This window comes from Chiloscyllium plagiosum, unplaced genomic scaffold, assembly GCF_037043375.1.
Source record: "Chiloscyllium plagiosum isolate Xiang-an unplaced genomic scaffold, Cpla_swu_hap1 HiC_scaffold_46, whole genome shotgun sequence".
Taxonomy (NCBI): domain Eukaryota; kingdom Metazoa; phylum Chordata; class Chondrichthyes; order Orectolobiformes; family Hemiscylliidae; genus Chiloscyllium; species Chiloscyllium plagiosum.
Genome location: NW_028270184.1, coordinates 53,103,352 through 53,112,925, shown reverse-complemented (window position 1 = coordinate 53,112,925; position 9,574 = coordinate 53,103,352).

Below are 9,574 nucleotides of genomic sequence, written 5' to 3'. Positions count from 1 at the left end.
AGGAGGAGGATTAAGTATATTTTGCTACATTTTCATGCGATGTGTGCATCCCAAGCAAGGTCAGAACTTTACACGCAACATGACTTTTTCCCTTGAAATGAGTGCCTTGTTCGTCTATTCTACAGAATAGGAAAGAATCAAACACATTTTTGCGGGTCTGCATTTACGCAGACACTTGACCAAGGGAAGAAAAACACATTGCCTTCACTCAATGGAAAGAACAGAGCACGTTTCTTTTCTCTCCAAAGCAAATGCCTTCATAGTATCTCTTTAAACTCCTCCAATTTCCTTCATGGAATATGAATTAATAATGACACCATATTATAATCCATGGCTTCCATGTTGCTTAACAATGTCCTGACCAACGTGTAAATGTTTACCATTCACAGATGCTGTGGAAATATAAACACTTTCCGGAGTAAATGTTTCGTGAGTGGAAGATGGGCGAGAGAGTATTGTAACAATTGAATACAGATTTAATAAAGGGACAGTACAGTAACTGCACTGAAGCTCACTTGGAGACTGCAATATTATGGTTCTGGTCGTTAAGTGAAACAGAAAGCAGTGCAGGGAGAGAAAGGATCATAATTTTTTTTATAGTCTGAATTCCTCTAATACATTTGGTTATTTTGTAATGGGAGTAATGAGCAATCAGCAATCAGTGTTAAAATGTTTATTTTGAAAATTTCAAGGAATTACATTTTGATTGGAGCTGAAATATTGACGACCATCCTTGCAAAACTTCAATATAATGAGCAGAAATTCAGTTCTACCCGATTTAATAAACAGATAGAGTGACTTACCAGGAATCCCAACAATAGCGAGTGTGGGATAATAACCACTTTGGACAACATAACGTATACCCAAAATCCGTGATGCTAATGACATCCAATCCTGAGAAAGCAAGTAAAGACCCAAGGATAACCTCCTGTCCATTCTATGAACATTCCAGTTCAATATTCTCAGATTCTGTTCCATTGCTGTAACATTCCAGTCTATCGTTCTCAGATTTTCTCTCACTCTCTCTCTCTCGATGCTGATCCTTGTTGGCATAGAAAGTGATGGTGATACTGAAACGATGGTAGAACACATCGAAAGGAAGCCTTTATTTACTGACAAGGGAAACCTTCCAAGGCATATTGAAAATCCATGGAGACTGACATTAAACACGGCCACTCAACAAACAAGTTTAATTAATCCCTTTCGATTTAATACTTTTTCGTTTAAAAGTCAAAATAATATAGGTAATCTACATATTCAGGGTGAAGTATATTTTTGGGACACTGAGTACAGGAATGCTGAACATAGTGGAGTGATTATGTATCATTATTCAATCTAACTTGCACAAGAATTGTGGAGGGGCCGATGTTGGACTGGTGTGTTGAAACGTAAAAATCACAAAATACAATTTCCTCGCCTAATAGCTTTAATTGGAAGTGCAAGCTTTCGGAGCGCTGCTCATTGTTCAGTAAGCTAGTGGAGCAGGACCATTGGACAATAAATTTACAGTAAAAGATCAAGGTGTCATACAACTTCAAGATGTATTAACCGAACTAAAATCGCTGTGAAGGCTTCAATCATTTAGAATGAGTTGCATGTTTTAAATCATTTTTATGCAAATTCCAGAACTCTTTTCTAATCACATTCCCGAGATAACTTACGGTTCCTTTTCTTTGAAAAGCAAATATGACATCTCAAAACAGGTAATTCATTAATGGTGTAAGATTAGCGTCGGTCTGTATTCGAACTTTAAGTCAAAGGTTTATATTGCCAAAACAAGAATTTGTGAAATGTCACATGGACTGACTGTCAACAAATTGTATACTTTTTGAACAAAATAGAATGTATATGCGAATACAAGTCTGCAAATGCAAATTCATCACGAAACATGTATATTTTTGTGTGTGCATATTGGAATGACGCTGTGGCCGAGTGATGAACTGTGTGTTTGTGTGTGTGTCTGTCTGTGTGGGTGAGGAAATAGAGAGTGTGTGTGTGGCATTGTGGTGTAATAGATGCCGGTGAAATTGTGTTGGCATGAATATGAGTGTGGGTGTTTGAGTGAGCCTGAGAGACAACGAAATTCTCTCACAAAACTCTCTCTCTCAGACTCACATATTCCCACATCACACTCATTTGCACATCTCCTTCCAGGCGTCCACTCCATCAAACTCGTGCACACACGCACTCACACATTCTCCACCTCTCTATCACTCTCACTCTCTCAGACATTATCTCTCTGTGTTTTTGTCTCGTTCTGTCCCGTCCTCACAAGTATGCATGCGCACATATGGGACTGTGGTGTGAATTTGCATTTGCAGAATCTTATTCGTAATTGCTCAAAGCAAGTTAGACAATTCAATGCACTCTGCCTGTGGGAGGTTGTGGGAGATTATAAAACAACAAGTGTGATCCCACAGTTTCAAAAGGAGATGGGCGAGAAACGGGTTACTACAGCGAGTTAGCTCAACTTCAGTCGTGGCGAAAATGCTTGAATGTACCATCAATGAACAGAAATCAAATACTGAGAATAAAATGGCATTTATCTGATTCGCCATCAATGGCTTGTAGTGTGCCTCAGGGATCAATGTTGGGACCATAACTGCTTGCATTTTAAGGAGATAATTTGAAGTTCTGCACCAAGTGTGATGTGTCAAAGGTCAGAGCGGACACGAAGATGATCTTATCCACGCTGCTGGTTGCACCATAGATGAGGCATTTAATCAGCTGGTCACACCAAAGGTGCATTTAGAGATTGGTTGGGTGATCACAAGGAAAGCCAAAAGGAGTGTAGATGAGCAGAGGGGTGTCGGTGTCCATGTACAATGACATGGAAAGTTGTCAATTACATTTATGTAGTTGTTAAGAAGGCATATGGTGTGTTAGCTTTTATTGGTGGAGCTATGTGTTTCAGAGCAACGAGGTCATGCTCCAGCTGTACAAAACTCTGATGCCGCCTCAATTGGAATATTACGGACAGTTCTGTTCGCCCAATTACATGAAGATCGTGGAAGTATTGTATATGGTGCAGAGAAGATATACTGGGATGTTACCTGATATGAAAGGAATGTCTTAGGATCAAAGGCTGATGCTATTGAGTCTGTTTTTTTTTCGGAGTGGAAAAGGTGGAGGGGTGAATTAATAGAGACATACAAGATCATGAGACAATTAGATAGTGTGGACAGTGAGATCCTATTTCCTCGGATGGTGATGGTTCATACGAGGGCGCATCGCATTAAATTGAGATGTAAGAGATCTCGGGAACATGTTAGAGGTAGGTCCTTCACTCAGACAATAGTAAGGGCGTGAAACGTTCTGCCTGCCACAGTAGTAGACTCGCCAAATTTTAGGGCATTTAAATACTCATTGCACAAACAAATCGATGATGATGGAGTAGTGCAGGTTATATAGACTTTCTAATGGTTTCACAGGTCGGTGCAACAACGAGGACCGAAGGCTCTAGTTTCTTTGTTATATGTGCTAATGCTTTTTCAAAGAAAAAGCCATCGATAGCAATATATACCAACCATTTCATCGAAAGTATTTAGGTTGAAAATACAGGTTGGCTTATGCTAAGCATGTGCAGGAATCCAACTGCGCGTTGAAACATTATGCAGTTCGAACTGCAGGGAAATGTTGAAAAGAAGAAGAAACTGTGGAAAGAGAGACGTTTGTGGAAAGAATCAATGACTTTAGACGGGATTATTTGCATGCAAGGTCTTTTTGAAATCCTTATACGTTGCTTAATACAATATGCAATTCACTTTTAATGGACATGTGTACATCACCACCAACAGCCCCTTCAACACGCGCCAACTCCCGAAAGTCATCCTTCTAAATTTGCTGTCTGATAAGCCGCTTCATTCCTGGGAGGACGCAGTTACTGCCCTCTCATTATCCCTTTTAAAATTTTGCCTTCTCTGTGTTTGTTCATATTGACGTGCGTCATTGCGAGGGATAGAGTAAAGAGCTATCGAACCACAGCATGGAGAACAGCCCTTTGACCGAAACTGATCAATACCAAACAAAATGTCCATTCATGGTCACCGTATCTCCCTGCTCTTGGCCTACATCCTCCCAACCCTTTGGTATACAGAGATTTGTCCAAATTCTTTTAAATGTTGTTCATGTACTTACCTCACAACTTCTGCTCCAGTTCATTCCATATTCAGGTCATCCTCTTTGCTAAAAGAAAACGTTGCCCTTCGGATACCTTTTTAGTCTTTCCCCTATAAGTTTAAACTGATGGCTTCTCGTACCCGATTCCCCAACAGGATGGAAAAGACTCATTTCATTCAACCTATCCATTATTCTAATGCTCTTATATGTTTCTATAAGATCCCCCGTCAGTCTCCTATGCTCAAAAGAAAAAAAAAGAATCCTTGCTTGTCCAACGTCTCTCTACAAATCAGACACTTTAGTCCTGGAAATTTACTTTTCCATTTCGTCAGCACTCTTTCCAGTTTCGTAACATAGTTCTTCCAGCAAGGTGATCAAAACTGAGCACTGCAATCCATTTCCCGCCCACCAACATCCTGGAACCATGCAACATACCTTCCCAACATCTGTACTCAATGTCCTGACTGATGTCGGCTAGTGTGCCATTAGTCTGCTTCACTACCCTGTCTACCTATGAATCCACTTTCAGAAAACTGTGAACCTGAACTCCAAGGTCCCTCTGCTCTACTACATTGCTTAAGGCCCTACCTTTCACCACAAAACTCCAACCTTGGTTTTATTTTGTTCGAAATTCAACATCTAACATTTATCTATTTTAAACTCCAAACGATACCGTCTATTTGAGTGTCATCAGCAAACCTACTGATTATGGAGGAGAAAGTGAGGAGTGCAGATGCTGGAGATCAGAGCTGAAAATGTGTTGCTGGAAAAGTGCAGCAGGTCAGGCAGCATCCAAGGAACAGGAGAATCGACGTTTCGGGCATAAGCCCTTCTTCAGGAATTCCTGAAGAAGGGCTTATGCCCGAAACGTAGATTCTCATGTTCCTTGGATGCTGCCAAACCTACTGATTATGCCTTGTACATTCTCATCTAAATTAGTGACATACACAACAAAGAGTAATAGGCGAATCACCAACCTCTGAGGCACTCCAATAGTCACAGACCTCCAGTCCGATAAGCATCTTTCTAGTATTATTGTCTGCTTCTTTCCATCAAGACAATTTCGTATGCAATTGGCCAACTCGCCCTACATTTCTTCCGATCGAACCTTCCAAGGCAGCATACCATGTGGAACCTTATTAAAGGTCTTAGTGAACACCATCCAGACTACGTCTAACGTTCTGCCTTCGTCAACTTTCCTATTCATATCATCAATGAACTCTCATAGCTTTGTGAAATGCGAACTCCCACTCACAAAGCCATATTGAACAATCCGAATCAAATCTGGCCTTTCTAAATGCATTTGTAGCTTATCCCACAGAATCTTCTCAAGTGACTTACCCAAAATAGATGTTAGGCTTACTGGTTAGTAGTTCTCAGGTCTTTCCTTGCAGCCCTTCTTGAATAGCGGCGCAACATTTGCTACCCTCCAGTCTTCTAGGGTCTCACTTGCTGGCTAACGACGATGAAAAACATCTGCCAAGGCGCACGGAATTTCTTCTCTTGCCTCTTGCAGTGGACTTGGATATATGTGGTCAGGACCATGAGATGTATTCATCTTCATACGTTCTAATATAACAAACAACTCATTTACGGTGATATGGACTGTACTCAAGATATTAACACTCATGTTTGCAAGTTCCCAAGTGGGTAAACACAGAGTAGAAATATTCATTCAGAACATCGCTCATCTCCTGTGGTTCTGTACGTGTCCACGTTGGTTCTTTCCGCACCCTATTCTCGATCTGAATATTCTTGGTCCTTCAATATACTTAAATTACCTGTTTGGATTCACCCTAATGTTCTCTTACAAGGGTTTCTCGTGACTCCTTTTCGCCCTCCTGATTTCCTTCGTCACTAATCTCCTGTGTTCCCAGTATACCTCTAATGATTCCCTTGATCCCAACTGCTTCATGCTGAGTTACCCATCTTCCTTTTTTTTGGTCATAGCCTCAATATATCTTGTCATCCAAAGTGCTCTATTCCTGCCGTCCCTGCACTTCACCCTCACAGAAACATATCGACCGTGAACTATAGCAATCTCTCTTTCAGAGGCCTTCCATTTGTCGGTGGTCTCTTTGCCTGCTTTTAAAGTACTCCAGTCAACCTCCCGCTCTGCAAGCTCCTGGCTGATTCCATCGACATTCGCCTTGCCCCAATTTAGATCTTGAAACGATGGGCCTGTTTTGCTTCCCCCCCACCACCACCCCCCCACACCCCCAGTTATGTCATCCATCAATTGTACTGTCCCAATTCCCAAGAGTTGTTCTAGCTTGGCCCTTCTCCAGTAGTACCTCTCATGTACTGCTTTAGGAAATGTTCCTCGATACATTTAAAACCTTCGACCCCGTCCATTTCAAGAAAATAAAAATAAAATCTCCGACTCCGGCACGTCTGTTTCTCCTACAAGTCTCCCCCATCTCCCTGCAGATTTTATTTTATTCTTATTGCCGTTGAGTACTTGGGCGCCTGTAGTACAAACTCAATAACGTCCCCATCACCTTCTGATTGCTTATGCCACTCACAAAACCTCGCAGGCTGATTATTCAGTTATTTCAAATCCTTGTGTTAATCAAAACTGCAACTCCCCACCTCTTCCACCACCTCTCGAACACCTAAAGCAAATGGAGTTCGTACCCTGACACATTCCTGAAGAAGGGCTTATGCCCGAAACGTCGATTCTCCTGCTCGTTGGATGCTACCTGAGCTGCTGTGCTTTTCCAGCAACACATTTTCAGCTCTGATCTCCAGCATCTGCAGTCCTCACTTTCTCCACAAACATTAAGCTGCCCGTCCTGTCTCTTCATTAGTCGTGTTTCTGCAAGGACATAATTTCGCAATCCAACATACTTATCCACGCCCTGAGTTCATCGGCCTAACCCGTAATCACTTTTGAAATGAAATAAATGCAATTCAATCAAACCAGCATTCCGTGCTCCATGCCATGTTCCAGCCTGACCTGTCTCTTCGACCTACTGTTTGCGATTACTGTATCTCATTTTAGCCTCGCACTTGCCTCTCTGCTGATGAGAATTTCACCCCTCTGCCAATCTAATTTAAACTCTCTGCAGCACGAGAAAACCTGACCACCAAGATATTAGTTTCCCTCCATGTCAGGTGCAATACGTCCCTGTTGAACTGTTCACCGCTGCCCCATAAAACATTTCATTGATCTAGAAGTCTGAATCGCTGAAACCTGCATCACTTCTTTGTTCCTCTGCTATATGCTCCTGTTCTTAACCTCAGGAGCACATGGCACCGGAATTCTTCCAAGATTTTTTCCTCGATTTTTATAATCACGCTGCAAGACGTTATCCCTATTTCTACCGATGTCATTCGTGCCGACAAGCACAATGACTTCTTTCTGCTCCCCCTCCCCCTTGGGGACGTTCTGCCACCACTCTAAGTCTTTGACCCAGGTACCTTTTCGGCAAGATACCATCCTGGATTCCCGTTTGCACACATAGAATGTGCTATCTGTCCCCATAATTATCGAGTCCTCTATCACTAATGTCCTGTTAACCTTTAACATTTCCCGCTGTGCTCCAGAGCCAGTCGCGGTGCCATCCATCTGATTACTGCTGCTTTACCCGAAGTCATCCCCCCATGCGTAACCATACATGTATACGTGTTTCCGAGGGGAAAGTCCACAGGGGATTCCTGAATTCTCTGCGAACTCCTTTTGACTTTCCTAGTGGTCACCCAGTTACTATGTTTCTATACCTTCGTTGTGACCACCTCACTAAAAGCAGTGTCTATGAAGCTCTCAGCATCTTGGATGACACTGAGTGCATCCAGCTTCAACCCCATCACCCGGTCTCACAATAACTGCAGCTGGGGGCACATCCCATAAGTGTAGTCTTCAGGGGCAATGGACGTCTCCCAGGGTTCTCACATCCTGCGGGAGGAGCGTGCAACTGCCACATCTGTGGAATTTACTGCAGTAAAACTAAAAATGTACAGTGAAAATGACTATACCTGTGCTTACACGTGTACGTTTTTTGGAGCTGCTGTTTTCCAAAGCCCTCGAGCCAAAACCTTACTTCTTCCTCTGCTGTCAACCAGTTTTGCAATGGCACATTTCTCGACACCTCCACTTCCCTTTTCGTTCAGAGCAGGAAGGAAGAAAAGTAACACTACTGTGATGGCCTCTTTGGACCTTAAGTACTCTTTGCCACCAAGCCCACGATAACCTGCTCAGTATACGTGACTGTTTGTTCTCGGAAAGGGTCTTCCTGAGGTCCTTCTTCTGTTAATGGTGAATGCCCTGGTGCAATTCTTCACCCCGATAGCCAAACACAGTTGTCACAGTCCTCTGCTTGTCTTCGTGGACATCACTCTTGTGTGATGTGTGAATGGCATTCTGCTTCACACAATCGAAACTGCTCTGATTTATTCACTATGAAATTCTTTTTTGATCAATTTATAACCTTTTCTTACCAGAATATGAAAAAAAATTGAAGGTTCTGTGAATGCCAACTACCATCATTTCGCTCTTCTTTAAAGACACCTTACAGCAAATTGCATATGAGCCTGGGGGCAATAGTTGATAAATATCACGGTTGCCCGACCAAAAGTCAAGCTGGTAGTATAAATGACATTTCACTCGCGACTTTAAAGCATTGGTCCCATTCGTGTTAACTCTGGTACTCAACGTGCTCGTAAGTTTCAATAATCAGTCTTTTCCATAAATGACTAAGAGTTCAGGGCAGTAAACAAGATTGCCATGATGCAAAAATATAAAGTAAAACGATATCACATATACTATGCTTAAGCATATCTTGTAGCTTCACAGAACTCCTACAGTGTGGAAACTGGCCATTCCGCCCATTAACCCGCCCCCCATACCATCACACTATCCTTTCTCTGTCATACTCCATTTCCCATGGCAAATGCACCTAATCGATACATCCCTGAATTCTATGGATAAACTAGCATAACCAATCCACCTAACCTGTACATGTTTCGGCCGAGAGACGAAACAAGATCTCCATGTGGAAACCCACATAGCTATGGGGGCACGTCAAACCCCACACAGGCAGTGGAATCGATTTAATGTCACTTGTATCGTGACTTAGAAGTACGATTCATTGCATCACCGTTCCGCCTCCACCCCCCCCCCCTTTGATCAGAGACTGCTGTATTTTATTTTGTTTGCAACACCATCAACTCTTCAGATCGCTAGGATTACGTTATTTCTGAATTTACATTTGAAAAACTCAGAATTACGATGAGGAATCTTAGTTGCTGCACAAATGTGTTTTTTTATGACGTGGCACAGTCCAAGATTAGTGTGTAGTTCAAATGGATAATGAACTGCCTAGTCATGACCAGCAGTCGTTTCATGAGTAAGCAAAACAACGCACTGCAGACCAGATCGAGGTCAATCAGGGAGTTTTTATTTTTCCCAGTGACTGAATTACACCCCAGATAATTATTCACCTTTGCCAATCTC